General features: G+C 45.3%; 1 pseudogene; it reads right to left on the bottom strand.

Moving 5' to 3' along the window:
• The window catches only part of LOC123158371 (guanine nucleotide-binding protein alpha-1 subunit-like), a 51,349-nt pseudogene that overhangs the window by 5,483 nt on the left and 17,912 nt on the right, over positions 1–27,954 (bottom strand).

Below are 27,954 nucleotides of genomic sequence, written 5' to 3'. Positions count from 1 at the left end.
ATGGAGGTAGTTGTCACAACTTGGCAAGTGAAGAGCTATGCTCCAAGCTTCAACTGGTCAAGATGAAGCACCCACACCCATACAAAGTCCAATGGCTAAGTGACTCCGGCACTATACGAGTCGAGCATACGGTCCAAGTCTCCTTCATAATTGGTGCAAATGAGGACACTTTGGAGTGTGATGTCGTCCCGATGTCCGTTTTCCACCTCCTTCTTGGTAGGCCATGGCAATTCGACCGTGGTGTCATCCACAACGGACGTACCAATCACTATAGCTTCAAGATGAAAGGGAAGGAATATGTGCTACGACCTATGTCTCCTAGTCAAGTGATAGCCGACAAGCAAGCCACCCATCGTAGAGAGAAGAGTGAGAAAGTGATCCACCAAAAAGTGAGTGAGAGCCACAAGCCAAACTTGAGCGCCTCTTCGCCTAGAGAGAAAAACCTAGTCCTATTTGCCACAAAAAGTGAGATGAGAGAAGTGTGTGAGAACCCATCGAGTGTTATGCACTTTGTCCTTGTGTGCAAGGATGGGGAACCAAAAACTAACACTTCTCACGAGCTACCTTTAGTGTTTCAATCTCTTTTGCAGGAATTCCAAGATGTAGATGTTGATGACTCTAAGATAGATACAATATGAAAAATAAGATAGACGTTCCTTGCAGGAATTGCAAACCCTCCGCAAGGAACGTCTATATGCCAACATGAAAAAGTGTACGTTTGGTGTTGACAAACTTGTTTTTTTGGGTTTTGTCGTCTCTTCCAAGGGTGTCCATGTTGATGACTCTAAGATAGACGCAATTAAATCTTGGCCCCAACCCACCAATTTGCAACAAGTGCGTAGCTTTCTTGGTCTAGCTGGTTTTTACCGTCGCTTTGTGAAATACTTTAACACTATTGCCGCTCCTTTGCATGCGTTGAGTAAGAAGAATGCTCCTTTTGTTCGGGGATCTTTGCAATCCACCGCTTTTGATGAGCTCAAGTCTTTGCCTACTCATGCTCCGATTCTTGCTTTGCCCAACTTTGACAAAACTTTTGAGGTTCATTGTGATGCAAGTGCTACTGGAATTGGCGGAGTTTTGATGCAAGAAAAACGAGCCATTGCATATTTTAGTGAACGACTCTCCGGTGCTCAACTTAACTATCCCATCTATGACAAATAATTGTATGCTTTAGTGCGTGTGCTACATGTTTGGGAACATTATCTTAGACCTCATGAGTTTGTCATCCGTACCGATCATGAAATGCTTAAGTACTTAAAAGGTCAAACTAAGTTGAACAAGCGTCATGCCAAATGGAGTGAATTTATTGAATCTTTCCCCTATGTGATCAAGTACATTAAGGGTAAGGAAAATGTAGTTGCGGATGCACTTTCACGCATATGCACGCTCGTCACTAAACTTGAGTTGAATGTTATTGGTTTTGAGCACATCAAAGACTTGTATGCTAATGATCCATCTTTTGCTATTCCTTATGCTAAGTATTTGACGCATACTTCTTGGGAACAATATTATATCAAGGATGCTTATCTTATGAGAGATAACAAACTATGCATTCCCGAGTCTTCTCTTCATTTGATCCTTTTGCAAGAGGCTCATGGAGGCGGACTCATGGGACATTTTTGACGTGACAAGACATTCGCCACGCTCTCCAAGAACTACTTTTGGACCAAGATGTTCTGCGACGTCTCACGCTTCACCAACCGATGCTCTACTTGTTGCAAAGCTAAGTCTAAAGCTCAATCCCATGGTGTCGTGGTGGGCACACGGCAGATGCCAAGGGGTGGCTAAAGAGAGGAGGAGGCTTGAGGGCGCTGGTGGGCTCCAGAGGCGAGGTTAGCATGAGCGGGCGCGGGACGCCGGACATACCCAGGTTCGGGGCTCTCCGGAGAGATAATACCCCTAGTCCTGCCTAGTGTAGTTGGATGATCGATGGTACAATGCTGCTCCTGGAGCTGTATGGGGGGAGGAAGGAAGCTGGCCAAGGCTTGGGCTGCTCCTTCTCTCTTGTGTTGCTTTTGTGGCTAGTCCTATGCTTACTTGCCTTTCTCTACATACATCACATACCACATGTCATGGCCTTGTATGCGTGGGCTCCTGGGGGGTTTTATAGACCAACCCCCCAGGGTTACAATGGTAATACGCCGAGTCGGTTGATGTCTACTACACAACCTTCTTCTTGTAGACGTTGTTGGGTCTGCAAGTGCACAGGTTTGGAGGACAGTAGCAAATTTCCCTCAAGTGGATGACCTAAGGTTTATCAATCCGTGGGAGGCGTAGGATGAAGATGGTCTCTCTCAAACAACCCTGCAACCAAATAACAAAGAGTCTCTTGTGTCCCCAACACACCCAATACAATGGTAAATTGTATAGGTGCACTAGTTCGGCGAAGAGATGGTGATACAAGTGCAATATGGATGGTAGATATAGGTTTTTGTAATCTGAAAATATAAAAACAGCAAGGTAACTAATGATAAAAGTGAGCGTAAACGGTATTGCAATGGTAGGAAACAAGGTCTAAGGTTCGTACTTTCACTAGTGCAAGTTCTCACAACAATAATATAACAATCCCTCAACATGCAACAAAGAGTGACTCCAAAGCCACTAACAGCGGAGAACAAACAAAGAGATTATGGTAGGGTAGGAAACCACCTCAAAGTTATTCTTTCGGATCAATCTATTCAAGAGTTCGTACTAGAATAACACCTTAAGACACAAATCAACCAAAATCCTAATGTCACCTAGATACTCCATTGTCACCTCAAGTATCCGTGGGCATGATTATACGATATGCATCACACAATCTCAGATTCATCTATTCAACCAACACAAAGTACTTCAAAGAGTGCCCAAAAGTTTCTACCAGAGAGTCAAGATGAAAACGTGTGCCAACCCCTATGCATAGATTCCCAAGGTCACGGAACCCGCAAGTTGATCACCAAAACATACATCAAGTGGATCGCGTCAATATCCCATTGTCACCACAGATAAGCACGACAAGACATACATCAAGTGTTCTCAAATCCTTAAAGACTCAATCCGATAAGATAACTTCAAAGGGAAAACTCAATTCATCACAAGAGAGTAGAGGGGGAGAAACATCATAATATCCAACTATAATAGCAAAGCTCGCGATACATCAAGATCGTGCCATAGAGAGAACACGAGAGAGAGAGAGAGAGAGAGAGAGATCAAACACATAGCTACTGGTACATACCCTCAGCCCCGAGGGTGAACTACTCCCTCCTCGTCATGGAGAGCGCCGGGATGATGAAGATGGCCACCGGTGAGGGAATCCCAAGAGGTTTTTGGTGGCTACAGAGGCTTGCGGCGGCGGAACTCCCGATCTACCTTCTCCTTCGATGTTTTTAGGGTACATGGACTTATATAGGCGAAAGAAGTCGGTTGGGGGAGCCTCAAGGGGCCCAGGAGATAGGGGGCGCGCCCTCCTATCTCCTGGCTTCCTCGAGCCTTCCCTGGCTTGAACTCCAAGTCTCCCGGATCATATCCTTTCCAAAAATCACGCTCCCGAAGGTTTCATTCCATTTGGACTCCGTTTGATATTCCTTTTCTTCGAAATACTGAAACAGGCAATAAAATAGCAATATGGGCTAGGCCTCCGGTTAGTAGGTTAGTCCCAAAAGTAATACAAAAGTGTATAATAAAGCCCGTAATCATTCAAAACAGATAATAAAATAGCATGAATGCTTCATAAATTATAGATACGTTGGAGACGTATCATCGGTGGGTCCGTATTGTCGGTGTACGGGATCCCAGGCTGGATCCCGCTGAGGGCTCATGGTTCACTGGGTTCCGCTAGGTGCGGGCCCCAAGTGCCTAGGGGGACTGTGCACCGTCTTGTCGATCGTCAGGGCGTGGCCGAGTCAAGTCGTGTACAGTGGCCCTCCGTCAGGTCGCCGCTTGCTGTCGTCAGCGGTGAGGGCGGGGGCACTGTAGCCACGCCGACCCTGGTCAGCGGGTAGGTGAGGGCCACTGTTGCTACGCTCCGGCTGACCATAGGCATGGGTGGAAGCACTGTTGTCTTGGTCATCGATGATTGAAGACTTGTCCCATCGTACGACCTGGATGGGACGGGAGCTGTCCCGTGGCTGGATTGCGGAGCACGCCACGGGTGGTGCTGGCTTGTCGAGGAAGCTTTGGTTGTGTCGGGTTCGGCTGTCTTGCGCTAGTTGTTGAGGCCGAGTTCACATGTCTTGTCGGGTCAGAGAGTCTGGCCGGGTCGCGGTGCTTGGCCGGGTCGAGCGACCCGGTCAAGCGCGTGCCCGTTTGAGGGGCGGTGCCAGCCCTGTTATTTTTGAAGAGGATCCGGGTTCCGTTGCCTACCCGGGGTCCATCCCCCCTACAGTAGTCCCCGAAGCTGTGAAGGTCCACCGTCCTCGGATGAGTGGGCCTTCGCAGTTTCCCCCTTAAGCAAGGCGGATTCTGCAAGCCGGTTTTCTTGGAAACCGGATCGCGGTATCCTGGCCGTGGCGGGAACCGAGGAGTCCGTCGAATCTTGGGGCAATCCCCCGGGCTTCGCGCGGGCACCACATGGTGCCCGGCAGTCGGAGGGGCCGGTCAGGCCACACGCGTGATGGGACTGGGTGACGGGCTGGGGCCCGCCGCTGCGCGCCCTTGGCTCACGAGCGTGGATTTATTGCAGCGTCCGGGGTCCGGTTGCTCTTCCTCAGGCAGTTACTGCGCGTGTACGTGCGCACTTATTGCGGGGTAGTGGAACGGGTGCGTGCAAACGATCCCACTCCCCCATGTTTGAACCGAGGGTTATAAATTGAGGGGGGCAAGGGGGCGGCGGACATCATTCTCGCTCGCGCCCTCCCGTCCCCCTACTCTTGCTCTGCTCTATGCAACTGACGCACAGCTGCGCCCGCTGCCTCGAGCAGAACTTCCTCCGTCGTCCATCTTCTTTATGCTTCTTCCGTCCATGGCGCTGCCGTTGGGCTCCTGGATGGGTTCGAACGTCACCGCCGAGGACATCATCCAACTTCGGGCGTCGCGGCGCCTGCCGCGGGAGACAGACGTCGGCGTCCACCTGCCGCACGGCGAGCAGAGGCCTCGGCCCGAGGAGCAGGAGCGTGTGGTCTTCCTCACGCACTTCGAGCACGGGTTCGGGCTGCCGGCGAGCACCTTCTTCCGCGCGTTCCTGGAGTTCTTCGGGCTCCAGCCGCATCATCTTGGCGCCGGCGCCATCGTCCAGCTTTCCGACTTCGTCACCCTCTGTGAGGGGTACCTGGGGGTCGAGCCCACGATCGACCTCTGGGCGCGTTTTTCTCCTTGAAGCAGCAGGGCCCGACGGTCGGGGAGTTCGCCGACTGCGGCGCCGCCGTCATCTCGAAGCGGCCGGGGGTGGATTTCCCCAAGATCCCGCTGGAGGATTCTGCCAAGAAGTGGTAGAACTCCTTCTTCTACGTCCGCAACCTTGGTGCGGACCACATCAACCTTCCATCCTTCGCCATCGCGCCGCCGCGGCCGAAGACAAACTGGGGCTACTCGCTCAGGAGCCCGTCGCAGGAGATTGTTAATCTCTGCGAGCGGGTTACGGTGATGAGGACGCAGGAGGGGCTCACCGGCACCGACCTCCTCGCCACGTTCATCATGCGTCGGGTCCTTCCGCTTCAGAGGCGCTCCTGCCTCATCGGTGAAATGATCGGCCTTCAAGACCCCAACCGCATGGGGTCGACGCGGCTGTCTGCGGAGCAGATTGCGCGCGGCGTGAACAACATCTCCAAGGCCAATCTTGGAGAGGACCGGAGGTTCGGCAAGGCTCCGTACAATGAGTCGAACCCGGCGCCGCAGGTGAGTGTCTGGTCGTCTTACTTTGCTGCTGCGCACCTTCTCATTCATCCTGACGTGACGTGGGAGGTGCTTCTGAACGCGATCCGGCATCCTTACGCCCGGGCTCCGTTGCAGGTGGCGCCGGTTGCACCAGAGGAGCCCACGGCCCATGGCGGGGAGGAGGTGGCCGAGTCTGACGCCGGCGATGGGCGTCGCGCGGGTAAGTCTTGTGTTTTTCTTCATGTGTCTTGAATTGCTGATCTTGGCGTGGTGCGGGCGATGCTGACGCCGGTTGTTGGTGCAGTTGCGTTGGGCGGGGGAGGCGGCGATGCGGGTGGAGCCGGGTCTTTGCATGGGGTGGTGCTGAGTCGCCCGCACGGGAAAGATAGCGTCGCATCGCGACCCCGGACCCCGAAGCGCACGGCGGACCCAGCCGGGGCCGGGAGGCCGGCCAAGAAGAAGCGCGGCGCCGGGCACAAGAGGCCAACCCCGGTCCCTGTCTTGTTGGGGTAAGTTTTATCTTCCGCACGCATTCGGGTTGTTGAGCCGGTCTTGTTTTCTTTTCGGCTTATTCTATCTTCTTATTCAGATCGCCAATCGCGTTGGCGAGGGCGGCGGCGGAAGCCGTGGCCGCCGAAGGGACCGCGTTCCGCAGGAGCCGGTCCGACCTTGCCGACCAGGCCGAGGTGGAGGGACGGGCCGATTCGGACCTCGGCCTGGACCCGAGTGACACCGAAGCCTTGGCTTGGCGGGAAAGGAACAGGGCCGAGGCGGCGTCGGTCCGGGCTTGGACCGACGCGGCGGCGGCATGGGCGCGAGCCGGCGCGGAGCCATCCTGGCGCGAGATGCCGGAAGGCACGGTGGTGGCGGCGACGGTCTTTGAGCCGTCGTCGGCGAGGGAGCGCGGCCGTGGAGGCCTGATCCGTCTCCAGTGTATCTACTTTTCCAAACACTTTTTCCCTTGTTTTGGACTCTAACTTGCATGATTTGAATGAAACCAACCCGGACTGACACTGTTTTTAGCAGAACTGCCATGATGTTGTTTTACGTGTAGAAAACAAAAGTTCTCGAAATGTCTTGAAAATCCTCGGAGGCACTTTTTGGAAAATATAAAAAATACTAGAGAAAGAATCAAGACCAGGGGGCCCACACCCTGTCCACGAGGGTGGGGGGCGCGCCCTCCCCCCCGGGCGTGCCCCCCTGTCTCGTGGCCCCCCTGAGGCTCCGCCGACCTCCACTCCAACTCCATATATTCCGTCTCGCGGAGAAAAAAATCAGAGAGAAAGTTTCATCGCGTTTTACGATACGGAGCCGCCGCCAAGCCCTAATCTCTCTCGGGAGGGTTGATCTGGAGTCCGTTCGAGGCTCCGGAGAGGGGGATTCGTCGCTGTCGTCATCATCAACCATCCTCCATCACCAATTTCATGATGCTCACTGCCGTGCTTGAGTAATTCCATCGTAGGCTTGCTGGACGGTGATGGGTTGGATGAGATTTACCATGTAATCAAGTTAGTTTTGTTAGGGTTTGATCCCTAGTATCCACTATGTTTTGAGATTGATGTTGCTATGACTTTGCTATGCTTAATGCTTGTCACTAGGGCCCGAGTCCCATGATTTCAGATCTGAACCTATTATGTTTTCATGAATATATGTGTATTCTTGATCCTATCTTGCAAGTCTATTGTCACCTATTATGTGTTATGATCCGACAACCCCGAAGTGACAATAATCAGGATACTTCTTGGTGATGACCGTAGTTTGAGGAGTTCATGTATTCACTATGTGTCAATGCTTTGTTCCAGTTCTCTATTAAAAGGAGGCCTTAATATCCCTTAGTTTCCGCTAGGACCCCGCTGCCACGGGAGGGTAGGACAAAAGATGTCATGCAAGTTCTTTTCCATAAGCATGTATGACTATTTACGGAATACATGCCTACATTACATTGATGAATTGGAGCTAGTTCTGTGTCACCTTATGTTATAGCTATTACATGAGGAATCGCATCCGACATAATTATCCATCACTGATCCATTGCCTACGAGCTTTTCATATCTTGTGCTTCGCTTATTTACTTTTCCATTGCTATTGCTACAATTACTATAAAACCCAAAAACATTACTTTTGCTACCGTTACCTTTATTATCATATTACTTTGCTACTAAATATTTTGCTGCAGATACTAAGTTATCCAGGTGTGTTGACAACTCAACTGCTAATACTCAAGAATATTCTTTGGCTCCCCTTGTGTCAAATCAATAAATTTGGGTTGAATACTTTACCCTCGAAAGCTGTTGCGATCCCCTACACTTGTGGGTTATCAAGACTAATTTCTGGCGCCGTTGCCGGGGAACATAGCTCTATTCTCTGAGTCACTTGGGATTTATATCTGTTGATCACTATGAAGAACTTGAAAGATGAAAGAACCAAGATTTTTCCCTCAACTATGAGGGGAGGTAAGGAACTGCCATCTAGCTCTGCACTAGATTCTCCTTCTGTTATGAGTAAATTTGCGACACCTAAACCTGCTACTGCTATGAATTCTGATATGTCGCATGTTATTGATGATGCCACTTCTGCTATGCATGATACTTATGATGAAACTACTTCTGTGCCTGATACTACTTTGCCATTGGGTGAATTTCTTGGTGAACAACTTACTAGGGCTAGAGAGAATGAAATTATTGAAGATGCTATTATTGATGATAGTGTTGATGAAAGTTCTTCGAATGATTATGAATTGCCTGTTGTTCCTGAGGGTTATGTTACGAATGAATAAGCTGCTAGAGCTATCTTTGCTTGCAATGATAGATATGATCTTAAAAAGCTATTAGCTAAATGGAAGCAACAGTCTCTTAATGCTAGAATGAAACCTGACCCTGCTTTTGCTACTTCACCTATCTGTGTTACTGATAAGGATTATGAGTTCTCTATTGATCCTGAAATTATTACTTTGGTTGAATTTGATCGTTTTTATGGCCTTGAATCTGAAACTGTTGTTGCACATCTTACCAAGTTGAATGATATAGCCACCTTGTTTACTCATGATGATAAATCTCGCAACTATTATATCCTTCAGATATTTCCGTTCTCATTAAAGGGTGATGCTAAGACTTGGTTTAATTCTCTTGCTCCTGGTTGTGTGCGTAGTCCCCAGGATATGATTTATTACTTCTTTGCTAAATATTTCTTTGCTCATAAGAAACAAGCTGCCTTGCGGGATATATATAATTTTGTGCAAATCAAAGAAGAAAGTCTCCCACAAGCTTGGGGTAGGCTTCTCCGATTACTAAATGCTTTGCCTGATCATCCTCTCAAGAAAAATGAAATACTTGATATCTTTTATAATGGACTAACCGATGCTTCCAAGGACTACTTGGATAGTTGTGCTGGTTGTGTTTTCAGGGAAAGAACAGTCGACGAAGCTGAACTACTATTGAATAGTGTGTTGACTAATGAAAATAATTGGACTCTTCCTGAGCCAATTCCTGAGGCAATTCTTGAACCAATTGAGCCTATTCGTAAACCCACTCCGAAGAAGAGAGGTGTTTTATTTCTCAGTCCTGAAGATATGCAAGAGGCAAAGAAATCAATGAAAGAAAAAGGTATTAAAGCTGAAGATGTTAAGAATTTACCACCTATTGAAGAAATACATGGTCTTAATATACCGCCTGTTGAAGAACCACATTGTCTCGATAACCCGACACAGGTTGTAAAGGTAAATTCTCTCTATAGATATGATAAAGTTTAAATCCCCTCTACTAAATTTCATAGCCCATGCTTAGATGAATTTGATGACTTTATGGCTAGACAAGAAAGTTTAAATGCTTATGTTGGTAGAGAGTTAAAGAATAATGCTTTCTAAATAGGACGCGTGAGCGATAATATGGCTAGAGTTAAAGGTGAACTTAAACTCATTAGCAAATATGCTTCTATGGTTTCTACTCAAGCTGAGCAAGTACTTAAAGCTCAAAATGATTTGCTTGATGAATTAAATAATAAAAATGACTTTGCTGTTAGAGTGGCTACTAGAACTGGTAGAATGACTCAGGAACCTTTGTATCCTGAAGGCCACCCTAAGAGAATCGAGCAAGATTCTCAGAGAAATAATTTAGAGGCACCTAGTTCTTCCAAAAATTAGAAAAAGAAAAACGATAGGACTTTGCATGCTTCTAGTGAACCTGCTGTAGACACACCTGAGAACCCCAATGATATTTCTATCTCTGATGCTGAAACACAATCAGGTGATGAACATGAACCTAGTGATAATGTTAATGATAATGTTCATGTTGATGCTCAACCTAGCAAAAATAATGAAGTAGAATTTGAACCTGCTGTTGATCTTGATAACCCACAATCAAAGAATCAATGTTATGATAAGAGAGATTTTGTTGCTAGGAAGCACGGTAGAGAAAGAGAACCATGGGTTCAGAAACCCATGCCCTTTCCTCCTAAACCATCCAAGACAAAGGATGATGAGGATTTCGAGCGCTTTGCTGAAATGATTAGACCTATTTTCTTACGTATGCGCTTAACTGACATGCTTAAAGTAAATCCTTATGCTAAGTATATGAAGGATATCATTACAAATAAAAGAAAGATACCGGAAGCTGAAATTTCCACCATGCTTGCTAATTACACTTTTAAGGGTGGAATACCAAAGAAACTTGGAGATCCGGGGGTACCAACTATACCATGCTCCATTAAAAGAAACTATGTTAGAACTGGTTTATGTGATCTTGGAGCCGGTGTTAGTGTTATGCCTCTATCTTTATATCGTAGACTTGAATTGAATAAGTTGACACTTACTGAAATATCTTTGCAAATGGCTGATAAATCAATTGTTATACATGTCGGTATTTGTGAGGATGTGCCTGTTGTGGTTGCAAATGTCACTATCTTAACAGACTTTGTTATTCTTGATATTCCCGAGGACGATAGTATGTCGATTATCCTTGGTAGAACTTTTTTGAATACTGCAGGGGCTGTTATTGATTGCAACAAAGGCAATGTCACATTTCATGTTAATGGTAATGAGCATACAGTACACTTTCCGAGGAAACAATCTCAAGTTCATAGTATCAATTCTATTGGAAAAGTTCCAACTATTATTATTGGAGGTTTTGAATTTCCTCTCCCTACTGTCAAGAAAAAGTATGATATTCTTATTATTGGGGATTTTCATATCCCCGTTGAGATAACTTAGTGTTATTCAAAATTTCTCCGGTTCCGTGTTATTCGGAATGAGTTTATTAATAGGACTTGATCAACCTTGTTAGTGGATTCATTTGATGATCATGAGATGGATGAAACTAGAAGGCACAACCTTCTGTACCCTCTTTTTACTTTCTGTTATTTAGAATAAATAAAGCAAAAATAGTATTATCCGTCTGTTTTTTGAATTATCCATGCATTAAAAAATATCCCGAAAATAAAAGTGCTCCAAATGCCCTGCAAATTTAGTATGATTTTTATGGAATATTTGAGGATTTTAGGCACTGGAATCACTGCAGGAGGGGCAAGCACCAGGCCACGAGAGTGGAGGGCGCGCCCACCACCCCTGGGCGCGCCCCCTGTCTCGTGGGCCCCTGGTGGCCCCCCTCCACTTATGCCAGCACCCACACACTCCACCTTCTTCCCAAAAAAATCCTCATCCAGCTCAAGCACGAGTTCTAGCTTGTTTTGCTGCGATTTTTGATCTCCTTGCTCAAAGCTCCATTCACAAAACTGCTTTGGGAGATTGTTGGTTGGTATGTGACTCCTCCATTGATCCAATTAGTTTTTGTTCTAGTGCTTTATTCATTGCAAATTTTTGTTGCATAGGTGACCATGTTCTTGAGCTTGCATGTTAAATTTATGAGGTCCCAAGTAATTCTAATGCATGATATAGGCTCTAGGCACTTGTAGGAGTAGCCGCTACCAATCTTGTTTAGTTTTATTCACTTTTTTTTGAAGTTACTGAAATTTTAGAAATTTGTCACAAAAGAATTATGTCTAGGAGATTGACCAAGGCGGTTCCTCGGTAAAGAAAGGACCCAGGATTGCTATACGTGAGGAAGATGTTGAATTACCGAGGGACGCAGATGTACGAGCTTGTGAGTGGTCATCCGATGATTTTATGGTCGAAGCAGGCTTTAAGGAGGAATTTGACGCGTATGTGCATAATGCTGAGCTAGAGGACTTCTTACAAGCTAAGTGTCCTCAGTACTATCAATTGACTGATTCCTTTGTGCGGAGGTTTAAATATAACTGTATACGTAATTCTCCGAGTGTCCTATTTGATATCTATGATACATCTTATACCATGGACTTAGAGGATTTTACAACTGCTTGCAAACTTCCATAGTGGGGCAATATTAATGATCCCCACAAATCTGAATTTAGAGATTTCCTTGCTAGTATCACTGTGGGAGAATCTAGGGATATTACACAAGCTACCATAGGGAGCATTCATTTTCCTGCTATACATTATTTTGCTCTTTTCATTGGTAGATGCATTAACGGTAAAGATGAAGCATGTCATATGTGTGTCCCTGATCTTTGTGTCCTCAAGAGTGCTACGTTAGGTTGTAAAGATTACAACTTTGGGGTAATAGTTGCACGTAGGTTGCATAAGAATAGTAGAGCTGGATATTTATTTGGAGGAATTTATGCGACCCGTGTGGCTAATTATCTTGGTATAGCTCCACGAGAGGGGGATATGATGTTACCTCCTGCTTATTTAGATTATGACATTATGGTCAACCATAATTTTCTTAGGAGGAATGAACATTCCTCCATTATCGACTAATCTATGACAGACGCAATGTCGCCCATGTTACTCTTCCTGCTCCTCTCCTTTTTGATTACCAGGAAAAAGGAAGATATGTTGTTACCTGGGAGGAAGCAGCTGAACACGCGGGGAGAGCGGAGGCAGCTCACCAACATGCCGCAGCTCAGGAGGCATTTGCTGCAGCATCTCAGTACAACCCCAGTTATAACTACGGATATCCGCTAGACGGTCCTTGGTATTAGACCAACTTAGGCCAAAAGCCTAAGCTTGGGGGAGTACGTATTTCTCACTGACTTTACATTCATGTTCACACACTAGTCGTCGATGCTCATACTCTTTCATTGTATTATCCATGCTAGTTTAAATTTCTTTTTTCTAGTTTTCTTCTTGTGTGTTTGATAAACCTTAAGAAAAACCAAAAAAATTAGTTAGTTTAATTTCCATGCTTGTAGTAGAATTAAAATGAAAACCCAAAAAGATTTCTCGTTCTTCTTCTTACTTGTTGGGAGCTTTCCCGTGTAAATAGTTTTATTTTATTTTCTTTTCTTTGGGGGTCGAGAGTAGAAGACCATATTGAAAATGTTTAGTGGCTCTCATATGCATACTTGTTTATTTGATTTAGAGCCCATATTACCTCGTCTTCTCTCTCTGTTGAGTTGAATGCTTGCAGATTCCAGCTTAGTCCAATGCACGTGCACTATTATTATTATTATACACAGTGTTCGGTCGTGCGAGTGAGGCAATAATGACGATATACGATGGACTGATTGAGATGAGAAAAGCTGGTATGAACTCGACCTCTCTTGTTTTTGTAAATATGATGAGTTCATCGTTCCTGATTCAGCTTATTATGAAGTAAACATATTTGCAATGACATTTAGAGATTATAGTTGCTTGTGCCATGCTTGATTAGCTATGAGTTATAATGGTTTACCTTGCATGCCAACATGCTACTAGAATGATTATGATGTGGTATGATGGGATGGTGTCCTCCTTTGAATGAATTGAGTGACTCGACTTGGCACATGTTCACGCATGTAGTTGAAACAAATCAACATAGCCTTCATGATATTTATGTTCATGGTAGATTATATCCTACTCATGCTTGTACTCGGTGTGAATTAATTTTAATGCATGTTCATGACTGTTGTCGCTCTCTCAGTTGGTCGCTTCCCAGTCTTTTGCTAGCCTTCACCTGTACTAAGCGGGAATATTGCTTGTGCATCCAAACTCCTTAAACCCCAAAGTTATTCCATATGAGTCCACCATACCTTCCTATATGCGGTATTTACCTGCCGTTCCAAGTAAATTTGTATGTGCCAAACTCCAAACCTTCAAATGAAATTATGTTTTGTATGCTCGAGCAGCTCATGTTACAACTAGGGCTGCCTATATCTTCCATGCTAGGTGGGTTATTCTCAAGAGGAGTGGACTCCGCTCCTCATTCACGAGAAAGGGCCGGTAATCGGGATGCCCAGTCCCATGATCCAAAATGATCAAAAGCAAATCAAAATAATTAAACAAAACTCCCCCAGGGCTGTTGTTAGTTGGAGGGACTCGTTGTTTCGAGCAAGCCATGGATTGATGCTTGTTGGTGGTTGGGGGAGTATAAACTTTTACCATTCTGTTTGGGAACTGCCTATAATGCATGTAGTGTGGAATATACAACCATCTCATAGTTGTTGTGTTGACAGCAAAAGTATGCCGCTTAAAATGTTATTCAATCTCTATTTTAAAATCGAGCTCTGGCACCTCTACAAATCCCTGCTTCCCTCTACGAAGGGCCTATCTATTTACTTTTATGTTAAGTCATCACCTTCTTATTAAAAAGCACCCGCTAGAGAGAAAACTATCATTTGCATTCATTATTACTAGTTTATATTGGGTATGACTTGACTGGATCTCTTTTACCATGAATTACAATGTTTAGTCAGTCCTTGATCTTTAAAGGTGCTCTGCATTTATGTTTTACAGTCTCAGAAAGGGCTAGCGAGATACCATTTTGTTATATCATGTAGTGATTGTTTTGAGAAAGTGTTGTCATCTGAGTTTTATTATTATGGCTTGCTAGCTGATTATGCCATTGATATGAGTAATTGTGAGACCGAGATGTTATTGTGAGTATGGTTAGTTCATAATATTTGCTGAAACCTGAATGCTGCCTTTGCATGTTTACAACAACAAGAGCAAACAGAGTTTGTAAAAGTTTTTCTTTATCACTTTCAGTTTATCAACTGAATTGCTTGAGGACAAGCAAAGGTTTAAGCTTGCGGGAGTTGATACGTATCCAACGTATCTACTTTTCCAAACACTTTTGCCCTTGTTTTGGACTCTAACTTGCATGATTTGAATGAAACTAACCCGGACTGATGCTGTTTTCAGCAGAACTGCCATGATGTTGTTTTATGTGTACAAAAGAAAAGTTCTCGGAATGTCCTGAAAATCCTCGGAGGCACTTTTTGGAAAATATAAAAAATACTGGAGAAAGAATCAAGACCAGGGGGCTCACACCCTGTCCACGAGGGTGGGGGCGCGCCCTCCCCCCTGGGCGCGCTCCCCTGTCTCATGGGCCCCCTCAGGATTCGCCGACCTCAACTCCTACTCCATATATTCCGTCTCGCGGATAAAAAAATCAGAGAGAAAGTTTCATCGTGTTTTACGATATGGAGCCGCCGCCAAGCCCTAATCTCTCTTGGGAGGGCTGATCTAGAGTCCGTTCGGGGCTCCGGAGAGGGGGATTCGTCGCTGTCGTCATCATCAACCATCCCCCATCACCAATTTCATGATGCTCACCGCCGTGCGTGAGTAATTCCGTCGTAGGCTTGCTGGACGGTGATGGGTTGGATGAGATTTACCATGTAATCAAGTTAGTTTTGTTAGGGTTTGATCCCTAGTATCCACTATGTTCTGAGATTGATGTTGCTATGACTTTGCTATGCTTAATGCTTGTCACTAGGGCCCGAGTGCCATGATTTCAGATCTGAACCTATTATGTTTTCATGAATATATGTGTGTTCTTGATCCTATCTTGCAAGTCTATAGTCACCTATTATGTGTTATGATCTGACAACCCCGAAGTGAAAATAATCGGGATACTTCTCGGTGATGATCGTAGTTTGAGGAGTTCATGTATTCACTATGTGTTAATGCTTTGTTCCGGTTCTCTATTAAAAGGAGGCCTTAATATCCCTTAGCTTCCGCTAGGACCCCGCTGCCACGGGAGGGTAGGACAAAAGATGTCATGCAAGTTCTTTTCCATAAGCATGTATGACTATTTATGGAATACATGCCTACATTACATTGATGAATTGGAGCTAGTTCTGTGTCACCCTATGTTATAGCTATTACATGAGGAATTGCATCTGACATAATTATCCATCACTGATCCATTGCCTACGAGCTTTTCACATCTTGTGCTTTGCTTATTTACTTTTCCGTTGCTATTGCTACAATTACTACAAAACCCAAAAACATTACTTTTGCTATCGTTACCTTTATTATCATATTACTTTGCTACTAAATACTTTGTTGTAGATACTAAGTTATCCAGGTGTGGTTGAATTGACAACTCAACTGCTAATACTCAAGAATATTCTTTGGCTCCCCTTGTGTCGAATCAATAAATTTGGGTTGAATACTTTACCCTCGAAAGCTGTTATGATCCCCTACACTTGTGGGTTATCAAGGCCGGGTTGAGGTGGTGATCCCCGACCCGGAGGTCGTGGAGGTGGGGGATGATACCGCGTCGCGGGCCGACGTGGTCGAGCAAGCGGGGGCTGATGGTGGTGGAGGCGGCACCGTCTTGGAAGAGGCGCTGCGGGCGGCACTGCCGGAGGCGCCGCTGGTGTTAGAGGAGGCACCGCGGATGGTGGTGCCGGAGGCCACCCCGGCAGCGGGGCCGTTGGTGGTGGAGCAGACCGTCCCGGCGTCCGGGTCGTCGACAGCGCCGGGAGGGGCGTTGGAGGAGGTGTTGGCCGTGTTGGGGGCGGCCAGCGGGGAGCACTCCTTGGTGCCCCGGCAAGGAGGGCGTCGGGCCGCCGTGCCGCAGCCGGCGCAGAGAGGGGGCGCCGTAGTCTTCGGGCCTCCGACCCAGGAGGAGGCAGCGCTGGACGCCGTTAGTTGCCGCCTGCATGGGAGGATGGACCGGCTCGAGGCCTTCGCCCAAGCCAAGGTGGAGCGGACGCGCGACCTGGAGCGCGCCATTCTGGTAAGCCTTTCATTTCTTGCGATTTCTTCTTTATGGTGGCACGCCAGCGCACCCAGTGGGTGTAGCCCCTGAGGTTTGGGCCAACTACGTAGTAGTTGGGTCGAATCTTTAGAGCGTTGGCCTTGTTTTGACTTATGTATTCTTCAGCATCTCGACGCCTTCCAGGTTGCCGCTTACAACCGTCTCCTGGGCAAGCACCGGGAGCTCGAGGAGCAGCTCACCGCCAAGGAGGAGGAGCTTCGCATCGCCGCATGTATCCTTGTGCTCTTTTCTAGTGGGGGCACTCTAGCGCACCCACTGGGTGTAGCCCCCAAGATTCGGGCCAACTGTGTAACAGTTGGGCCAAATCTTAAGTCTTGTCTTCATATTCGCTGAACTCTTCTTTTTCGCAGCCGAGGTGCTGTCCTGGCGGACTCGTCTACTCCGGGCCGGTCATCACTACGACCGGCTCGTTGCCGACACCGACCGTCTTGGCGTCGAGGCGGCGCAGGCAAGGGCGGAGGCGGCCGCGGCCCGGCGGTTTCGTGATGAGGCCAATCGGCTGCATGAGCAGCTGGCGGGTCACAAAGAGCCGCCTCGAGGCCGAGGTGAAGCTCCTTAAGGAGGAAGCCGCCAAGGCGGCGGAGGTGCAGCAGGCCCTGGTCGAGGCGGACCAGTGATATGTCTCCAATGTATCTATAGTTTTTTATTGTTCCATGCTATTATATTACCTCTTTTGGATGTTTATGGGCTTTATTTTATACATTTATATCATTTTTGGGACTAACCTACTAACCGGAGGCCCAGCCCATATTGTTGTTTTTTGCCTATTTCAGTATTTCGACGAAAAGGAATATCAAACGGAGTCCAAACAGAATGAAACTTTCGGGAGCGTGATTTTTGGAACGAACGTGATCCGGAGAGCTTGGAGTGCAAGTCAAGAAGCTCCCGAGGACCCCACGAGTTAGGGGTCCGCGCCCCCTGAAGGAAATATGCCCTAGAGCAATAATAAAGTTATTATTTATTTCCTCATACCATGATAAATGTTTATTATTCATGCAATGATTGTATTAACTGGAAACATGATACATGTGTGAATACATAGACAAACTTAATGTCACCAGTATGCCTCTACTTGACTAGCTCATTAATCGAAGATGGTTATGTTTCCTAACCATAGACATGTGTTGTCATTTGATTAATGGGATCACATCATTAGGAGAATGATGTGATTGACTTGACCCATTCCGTTAGCTTAGCACTTGATCGTTTAGTATGTTGCTATTGCTTTCTTCATGACTTATACAAAGTTCCTATAACTATGAGATTATGCAACTCCCGTTTACCGGAGGAACACTTTGTGTGCTACCAAACGTCACAACGTAACTGGGTGATTATAAAGGAGCTCTACAGGTGTCTCCAAAGGTACATGTTGAGTTGGTGTATTTCGAGATTAGGTTTTGTCACTCCGATTGTCGGAGAGGTATCTCTGGGCCCTCTCGGTAATGCACATCACTATAAGCCTTGCAAGCAATGTAGCTAATGAGTTAGTTACGGAATGATGCATTACATAACGAGTAAAGAGACTTGCCGGTAACAAGATTGAACTAGGTATTGGATATCGACGATCGAATCTCGAGCAAGTAACATACCGATGACAAAGGGAACAACGTATGTTGTTATGCGGTTTGACCGAGAAAGATCTTCGTAGAATATGTAGGAGCCAAGATGAGCATCCAGGTTCCGCTATTGGTTATTGACCGGAAACTGTTCTAGGTCATGTCTACATAGTTCTCGAACCCGTAGGGTCCGCACGCTTAATGTTACGATGACAGTTATATTATGAGTTTATAGTTTATAGTTTTGATGTACCGAAGGTTGTTCGGAGTCCCGGATGTGATCACGGACATGACGAGGAGTCTCGAAATGGTCGAGACATAAAGATTGATATATTGGATGCCTATATTTGGATATCGGAATCATTCCGGGTGAAATCGGGATTTTACCGGAGTACCGGGGGGGTTACTGGAACCCCCCGGGGGTTAATGGGCCTACATGGGCCCTAAGGGAGAAGAGGAGGGCTGGACAGGGCAGGCCGCGTGCCCCCTCCCCCCTAGTCCGAATAGGACAAGGAGGGGGGGGGGGCGGCGCCCCCCTTTCCTCTTCCCTCCTTCCCCCTTCCTTCTCCAACAAGGCAAGAGGGGGGAGTCCTACTCCCGGTGGGAGTAGGACTCCTCTAGGCGCACCCCTAGGGTCCGGCCACACCTCCCCCATCCCTCCTTTATATACGGGGGCAAGGGGAAACCTCATAACACACAAGTTGATCTTTGTGATCGTTCCTTAGTCGTGTACGGTGCCCCCCTCCACCATATTCCACCTCGGTCATATCGTAGCGGTGCTTAGGCGAAGCCCTGTGTCGGTAGAACATCATCATCGTCACCACGCCATCGTGCTGACGGAACTCTTCCCCGACACCCTGCTGGATCGGAGTCCGGGGATCATCATCGAGCTAAACGTGTGCTGAACTCGGAGGTGCCGTACGTTCGGTACTTGGATCGGTCGGATCGTGAAGACGTACGACTACATCAACCGCGTTGTTATAATGCTCCCGCTTTCGGTCTACGAGGGTATGTGGACAACACTCTCCCCTCTCGTTGCTATGCATCACCATGATCTTGCGTGTGCGTAGGAATTTTTTTGAAATTACTACATTCCCCACCCCCCCCCTTGTAGGGCGCGCCCCCTGTCTCGTGGGCCCCTCGGGCGTTCACTGACGTACTTCTTCCTCCTATATGTACCTACATACCCCGAAAACATCCAGGAGCACCACGAAACATAATTTCCACCGCAGTAACCTTCTGTATCCGCGAGATCCCATCTTGGAGCCTTCGCCGGCACTCTGCCGGAGGGGGAATCGACCACGGAGGGCTTCTACATCAACATCCCTGCCCCTCCGATGAGTTGTGAGTAGTTTACCACAGACATACGGGTCCATAGTTATTAGCTAGATGGCTTCTTCTCTCTTTTTGGATCTCAATACAATGTTCTCCCCCTCTCTTGTGGAGATCTATTCGATGTAATCTCTTTTTGCGGTGTGTTTGTCGAGATCCGATGAATTGTGGGTTTATGATCAAGTTTATCTATGAATAATATTTGAATCTTCTCTGAATTCTTTTATGTATGATTGAGTTATCTTTGCAAGTCTCTTCAAATTATCAGTTTGGTTTGGCCTACTAGATTGGTCTTTTTTGCCATGGGAGAAGTGCTTAGCTTTGGGTTCAATCTTGCGGTGTTCTTACCCAGTGACAGAAAGGGTTGCAAGACACATATTGTATTGTTGCCATCGAGGATAACAAGATGGGGTTTATGTCATATTGCATGAGTTTATCCCTCTACATCATGTGATCTTGCTTAATGCGTTACTCTGTTCTTATGAACTTAATACTCTAGATGCAGGCATGAGTCAGTCGATGTGTGGAGTAATACTAGTAGATGCAGGCAGGAGTCGGTCTACTTGTTATGGATGTGATGCCTATATAAATGATCATGCCTAGATAATCTCATAACTATGCGCTTTTCTATCAATTGCTCGATAGTAATTTGTTCACCCACCGTAATACTTATGCTATCTCGAGAGAAGCCTCTAGTGAAACCTATGGCCCCCGGGTCTATCTCTTATCATATTTGCTTTCAATCTACTTTATTTGCATCTTTACTTTTTGCATCTATATTATAAAATACCAAAAATATATTTATCTTATCATACTATCTCTATCAGATCTCACTTCCGCAAGTGGCCATGAAGGGATTGACAACCCCTTTATTGCGTTGGTTGCGAGTTCTCAGTTTGTTTGTGTAGGTGCGTGGGACTTTTGAGGAGCCTCCTACTGGATTGATACCTTGGTTCTCAAAACTGAGGGAAATACTTACGCTACACTTGCTGCATCACCCTCTCCTCTTCGGGGAAAACCAACGCTAGCTCAAGACGTAGCAAGAAGGATTTCTGGCGCCGTTGCCGGGGAGGTCTTCGCTCAAGTCAAAACATACCAAGTACCCATCACAAACCCATCTCCCCCGCATTTACATTATTTGCCATTTGCCTCTCGTTTTCCTCTCCCCCACTTCACCCTTGCCGTTTTATTCGCCCTCTCTTACCCAATCTCCTCTCTGTTTCGCTTGCGTTTTTGTTTGCTTGTGTCTCCATGTGCCTTCTATGTGCTTGCATCTTTGCTTGCTAAAAATCTATTGATATGGATCCCCTTAAAGTGTTCTGCTTGGATCATCTTCGATCCTTATGCTCTCGTGCTGAAACCCCAACTAGCCTAGTTGATGGGAAATCTTTATATGAGCATGCTCATTTTGTGCGTCACCGTTTGTCTGAAAAAGGGAGACTCTTATGGGATCAAATAAACAGATTGATGTGTTATGCTTGGAATCTTTGTGAAATTTGTGATTTTACTTGTTGCTCTAAGAACCCTAAAAAACACCTTCCCTACCTATGTGAGTTTAATGAAAATAAAATTTTATCTTCTTATGCAAAGGGTGATTATAGTTACTATGATATCAAACAAATTGAAGAATTTGTTGCTTTTAAGGGTGCTTATGAAGTTGCTTCTTTGATTGAAATGTACGATATTACTCTCTACGAATCTGAAAATTTTGACATACTTAAATATTTCTACGAAAGCTATGCTCATAATGTCTATGTCAAAGAATTTATTGAGAGAATGACCGTTGCTTTGGAAGAAAATAATGGTATTCATGAATCTATAGATAATGATGATTCCGATGATTTGATTGAAATATCCCTTGATGAACATGATGCTTGCTATTCTTGTGGCCATGATGCCAATATTTATGAAGATCAATTTGCTATAGTTCCTTATGTTAAACATGAGATTGTTGCTATTGCACCCATACTTGGTACCTCCTTGAATAAAAAGCACGATTGCAATGATTTTACTATAAATTCTCTTGATGTCAATTGTGCTAATAATATGCAAAACCCTAAGCTTGGGGATGCTAGTTTTGCTATGTTTTCTACTTGTTGCAATGATCATGATTGGGGTGATTCTTCTTATGTTCTTGAAAATTTATTTAAGCCCCATGATGAATATGAGATTGATAATAGTGTTTGCAATATTGAAAGTGGGTTTGTAAGAGTGTCAACTTTAGATCCCACATATTTGGAGAATGTTAAATCTTATGAAATTTTTGAGAAAAGTGGGTTTGGAGAGGTCATGAGTTTAGTTAATGTTAATCCCACTATCTTGGAAGAGTGTCAACTTTCCATGCATGTGGATCATGTTGAAAATATGTTATGTGATAGCTATTTTGTTGAATTTGCTTATGATCCTACATGTAATTATTATGAGATAGGAAAATACGGTTGTAGGAATTTTCATGTTACTAAATTACCTCTCGTCATGTTGAGATTGCAATCGTCTCTTTCTTCTTCCTTGCATATGCTAGTTTTTGCTTGCCTTGAACATTTATTTTCTTATAATATGCCTATGCATAGGAAGTATGTTAGACTTAGATGTGTTTTGTCATGTGTTTCATGATGCTCTTTTTGCGCTTCAATTCTTGTCTTTCATATGAGCATCATTAAAATTATCAATGCCTAGCTAGGGGCGTTAAACGATAGCGCTAGTTGGGAGGCAACCCAATTTTCTTTATGTTTTTTTTGTTTTTGCTCCTGTTTAGTAATAAATCTAGCATCTACTCTCTGTTTATATGTGTTTTTATCTTTTAGTTAGTGTTTGTGCCAAGTAGAACCTATAGGATAACCTACGATGATAGTTGATTTGATTCTGCTGAAAAACAGAAACTCTGTGCTCACGAGAAAAAATTCAATAAATCACAGAAACGTGCTTTTGCATTGATTCTTTTTTCTGATGATCAATAAACAAATTTTCCAGTACTTCCTATTTTGGTAGGATTATTACAGTTCCAGAAGTTTGCGTTAGTTACAGATTGCTACAGACTGTTCTGTTTTTGACAGATTCTGTTTTTCATGTGTTGTTTGCTTATTTCAATGCATCTATGGCTAGTAAATTAGTTTATAAACCATAAGGAAGTTGGAATACAGTAGGTTTAACACCAAAATAAATAAATAATGAGTTCATTGCAGTACCTTATGTGGTGGTTTTGTTTTCTTTCACTAACGGAGCTTATAAGATTTCCTGTTGAGTTTTGTGTTGTGAAGTTTTCAAGTTTTGGGTAAAGCTTTTATGGACTATGTAATAAAGGGTGGAAAGAGCCTAAGCTTGGGGATGCCCAAGTCACCCCAAGATATTCAAGAATAGCCAAAAGCCTAAGCTTGGGGATGCCCCGGGAAGGCATCTCCTCTTTCGTCTTCGTTCATTGGTAACTTTACTTGGAGCTATATTTTTATTCGCCACATGATATGTGTTTTGCTTGGAGCATCGTGTATTAGTCCTTGATTTTTAGTTTACCACAATCATCCTTGATGTACACAACTTTTTGGAGAAGCCTATTTTATTAGAATTTTCTAGAATACTCTATGTGCTTCACTTATATCTTTTGAGCTTGATAGTTTTTGCTCTAGTACTTCACTTATATCTTTTAGAGCACGGTGGTGGCTTGATTTTATAGAAATTGCTAGTCTCTCATGCTTCACTTATATTATTTTGAGAGTCTTTTAGAACAACATGGTATTTTCTTTGGTTACAAATTTGGTCCTAGAATGATGAGCATCCAAGTTGGGTATAATAAAAACTATCATAGAAATTGAATTGGATGCTATCATCAATTTGTTGCTTGATAATTGTTTTGAGATATAAAGGTAGTAATGTTAGGGTCATGCTAGTGGGTAATTATGAAATTTAGAAATACTTTTGTTGAAGTTGGCAAGTCCCGTAGCATGCATGTATGGTAAAAGTTGTGTGACAAATTTGTTGCATGAGGTGCTCTTTTGAGTGTCTTCCTTATGAGTGGCAGTCGGGGACGAGCGATGGAATTTTTTCCTACCAATCTATCCCTATTGGGGCATGTGTAGTAGTACTTTGCTTTGAGGACGAAGTAGACTTTTGCAATAAGTATATGAGTTCTTTTTTTGACTAATGCGAGTCCATGGACATATGCACACCTATCCTTTTACTTTGCTAGCCTTTATTATTACCGCGCAACTCTCGCCGGTATTGAACCCTTTATTTACCTTCCTCAAAACAGCCACCATACCTACCTATTATGGCATTTCCATAGCCATTCCGAGATATATTGCCATGCAACTTTCCACCGTTCCGTTTATTATGACACGTTTCATCATTGTCATATTGCTCTTTGCATGATCATGTATTTGACATCGTATTTGTGGCAAAGCCACCTTCGTAATCTTCATACATGTCGCTCTTGATTCATTGCATATCCCGGTACACCGCCGGAGGCATTGACATAGAGTCATATCTTGTTCTAGCTTTGAGTTGTAGTTTTTGAGTTGTAAATCCATAAAAGTGTGATGATCTTCATTATTAGAGCATTGTCCTAGTGAGGAAAGGATGATGAAGACTATGATTCCCCCATAAGTCGGGATGAGGCTTCGGACTTTATAAAAATAAAAGAGGCCAAAGATGCCCATCAAAAATAAAAAAAGGGAAAAAGAAAAGAAAAAAGAAAAAAATAGAAAAAGAAAAAAAAGAAAAAGAGAGAGAAAAAGAGAGAAGGGACAATTGCTACTATCTCTTTTTCCACACTTGTGCTTCAAAATAGCACCATGATCTTCATGATAGAGTCTCATATGTTGTCACTTTCATATACTAGTAGGAATTTTTCATTATAGAACTTGGCTTGTATATTCCAATGATGGGCTTCCTCAATGTGCCCTAGGTCTTCATGAGCAAGCAAGTTGGATGCATACCCACTTAGTTTCTTTTGTTGAGCTTTCATATATTTATAGCTCTAGTGCATCCGTTGCATGGCAATCTCTACTCACTCACATTGATATCTATTAATGGGCATTTCCATACAGCCCGTTAATACGCCTAGTTGATGTGAGACTATCTTCTCCTTTTTTGTCCTCACAACCACCATATACCACCATAGAGCTATGTCCATGGCTTGCGCTCATGTATTGCGTAAGAGTTGAAAAAGCTGAAGCACGTTAAAAAGTATGAACCAATTGCTCGACTCGTCATCGGGGTTGTACATGATGGGAGTATTTTGTGCAATGAAAATGAAGCATGGCATAACTATATGATTTTGTAGGGATAAGCTTTCTTTGGCTATGCTATTTTGATAGGACATGATTATTTGTTAGTATGCTTTGAAGCATTATTATTTTTATGTTTTATAAGCTTTTATCTTGAATCATTTGGATCTGAACATTCATGCCACATTAAAGAAAATTCCATTATGAATTATGCTAGGTAGCATTCCACATCAAAAGTTCTCATTTTATCATTTACCTACTCGAGGATGAGTAGGAATTAAGCTTGGGGATGCTTGATATGCTCCCAACATATCTATAATTTTTGATTGTTCCATGCTATTATATTACCTCTTTTGGATGTTTATGGGCTTTATTTTATACATTTATATCATTTTTTGGGACTAATCTACTAACCGGAGGCCCAGCCCATATTGCTGTTTTTTGCCTATTTCAGTATTTCAAAGAAAAGGAATATCAAATGGAGTCCAAACGGAATGAAACCTTCGGGAGCGTGATTTTTGGAACGAACGTGATCCGGAGAGTTTGGAGTGCAAGTCAAGAAGCTCCCGAGGACCCCATGAGATAGCCCCCCCCCCCATGTAGGGCACGCTCCCTGTCTCGTGGGCCCCTCGGGAGTCCACCGACGTACTTCTTCCTCCTATATATACCTACGCACCCCGAAAACATCCAGGAGCACCACGAAACACAATTTCCACCGCTGTAACCTTCTGTATCCGCGAGATCCTATCTTGGAGCCTTCGTCGGCACTCTGCCGGAGGGGGAATCGACCATGGAGGGCTTCTACATCAACATCCTTGCCCCTCCGATGAGTTGTGAGTAGTTTACCACAGACCTACGGGTCCATAGTTATTAGCTAGAAGGCTTCTTCTCTCTTTTTGGATCTCAATACAATTTTCTCCCCCTCTCTTGTGGAGATCTATTCGATGTAATCTCTTTTTTTGGTGTGTTTGTCGAGATCCGATGAATTGTGGGTTTATGATCAAGTTTATCTATGAATAATATTTGAATCTTCTCTGAATTCTTTTATGTATGATTGAGTTATCTTTGCAAGTCTCTTCAAATTATCAGTTTGGTTTGTCCTACTAGATTGGTCTTTTTTTTGCCATGGGATAAGTGCTTAGCTTTGGGTTCAATCTTGCGGTGTTCTTACCCAGTGACAGAAAGGGTTGCAAGACACGTATTGTATTGTTGCCATCGAGGATAACAAGATGGGGTTTATATCATATTGCATGCGTTTATCCCTCTACGTCATGTCATCTTGCTTAATGTGTTACTCTGTTCTTATGAGCTTAATACTCTAGATGAAGGCAGGAGTCGGTCGATGTGTGGAGTAATAGTAGTAGATGCAGACAGGAGTCGGTCTACTTGTTATGGACGTGATGCCTATATACATGATCATGCCTAGATAATCTCATAACTATGCGCTTTTCTATCAATTGCTCGACAGTAATTTGTTCACCCACCGTAATACTTATGCTATCTCGAGAGAAGCCTCTAGTGAAACCTATGGCCCCCGGGTCTATCTCTTATCATATTTGCTTTCAATCTACTTTATTTGCATCTTTACTTTTTGCATCTATGTAATAAAATACCAAAAATATATTTATCTTATCATACTATCTCTATCAGATCTCACTTTTGCAAGTGGCCGTGAAGGGATTGACAACCCCTTTATTGCGTTGGTTGCGAGTTCTCAGTTTGTTTGTGTAGGCGCGTGGGACTTTTGAGGAGCCTCCTACTGGATTGATATCTTGGTTCTCAAAACTAAGGGAAATACTTACGCTACACTTGCTGCATCACCCTCTCCTCTTTGGGGAAAACCAACGCTAGCTCAATACGTAGCAACCAGCAGCGCGGCCAGCTGGCCGATGACAAGGGCCGGCTCCAGGCCGAGGTGGATCGCCTGCGGGAGCAGGCCACCACGGCTGAGGGGTCCCGGCAGGACGAGGCCCGTCGTCGTGAGGCGGCCGAGAAGGCGGCCGATGACAAGGACGCCGAGCTGAAGGCGGCCCTTGCCAAGGCGGCCGACCTGGAGAAGGCGCTCGAGGATCACAACCGTGCCATTGAACGGGAGCGACGTGGTACGTTGCTCGAAGCGCAGCACCTGGAAGAGTCCTTCTCCAGTAAGTGCTTTTTCTTGTAGTTTGCCGGGTCAGGATTCGGCTTTTCTTCCTTGTTGTTCTTCTTCTAAATTGCTTCTTATTTTGTGGCAGGGGCCTTCCCGGAGACGCAGCAGCTGGCGGAGGAAGCCGTCCGCTATCAGTATGACCCGACCTACGTTGCTGGGTCTGGGACGGATCCGCGGGTGGCCCGGACCTTCCCGGAGATCATCGGTGCCGCTGAGGCCCGCCTGCTGGTCTTGGGAACAAAGATGGGGCGGCTGTCCCAGGCCGGCACTGCGATGACGGCGGCCCTTTGGCCGGGCGCCGTCGTGCCGAGCAGCTTGACGCGCCTGGCGCGCTGGTTGGAGATGGGATCGGACCGGCTTGGCGAGTAGCGCGTCTCTGCCGCTCGTGCCGGTGCTCAGATGGTGCTTCGGTTCACACTGTCTTGGCATCCAGACCTTCAGCTGGACGCGCTGATGGGCCAGCGGGCCGACTCGGAGCAGTTGCTGCAGGAGCAAGCCGGCCAGATCGCCTCCCGGGCCAGCTACATCGCTGAGTTCGCCTTCCACGACGAGTTCCATCCGGAGCGGACGGAAGACGACATGGTCGTGGACGGCGACGACTTCGGCTTGCTTCTCCATGATCCGGAGGGGAGCTCGGAGGAGACGGGCGCCTACCGTGACGCGGATGCCGAGAAGGACACCGGCGCCTCGCTGAACCCGAAGGCCGCCAGGGGAGGGCCGTCGACGTCGCGACACGGCGCTGGAGATGCCTGAGACACTTTGTAAAAAATTTTAAGTAGCAGGTCCACCCACCCACTGGGGGTTTTAGGGTGTAATGAACTCGGCCGCGGGCCTTTTCTTAAATATTTGTGTGTAGATGTCGTGAGTGCTTTCGCTCTCGCCTTCCGCTT

Source organism: Triticum aestivum, chromosome 7B (genome assembly GCF_018294505.1).
Source record: "Triticum aestivum cultivar Chinese Spring chromosome 7B, IWGSC CS RefSeq v2.1, whole genome shotgun sequence".
Taxonomy (NCBI): domain Eukaryota; kingdom Viridiplantae; phylum Streptophyta; class Magnoliopsida; order Poales; family Poaceae; genus Triticum; species Triticum aestivum.
The sequence above is the reverse complement of the archived record's forward strand: the minus strand, read 5'-3'. Positions and strand labels throughout refer to the sequence as shown.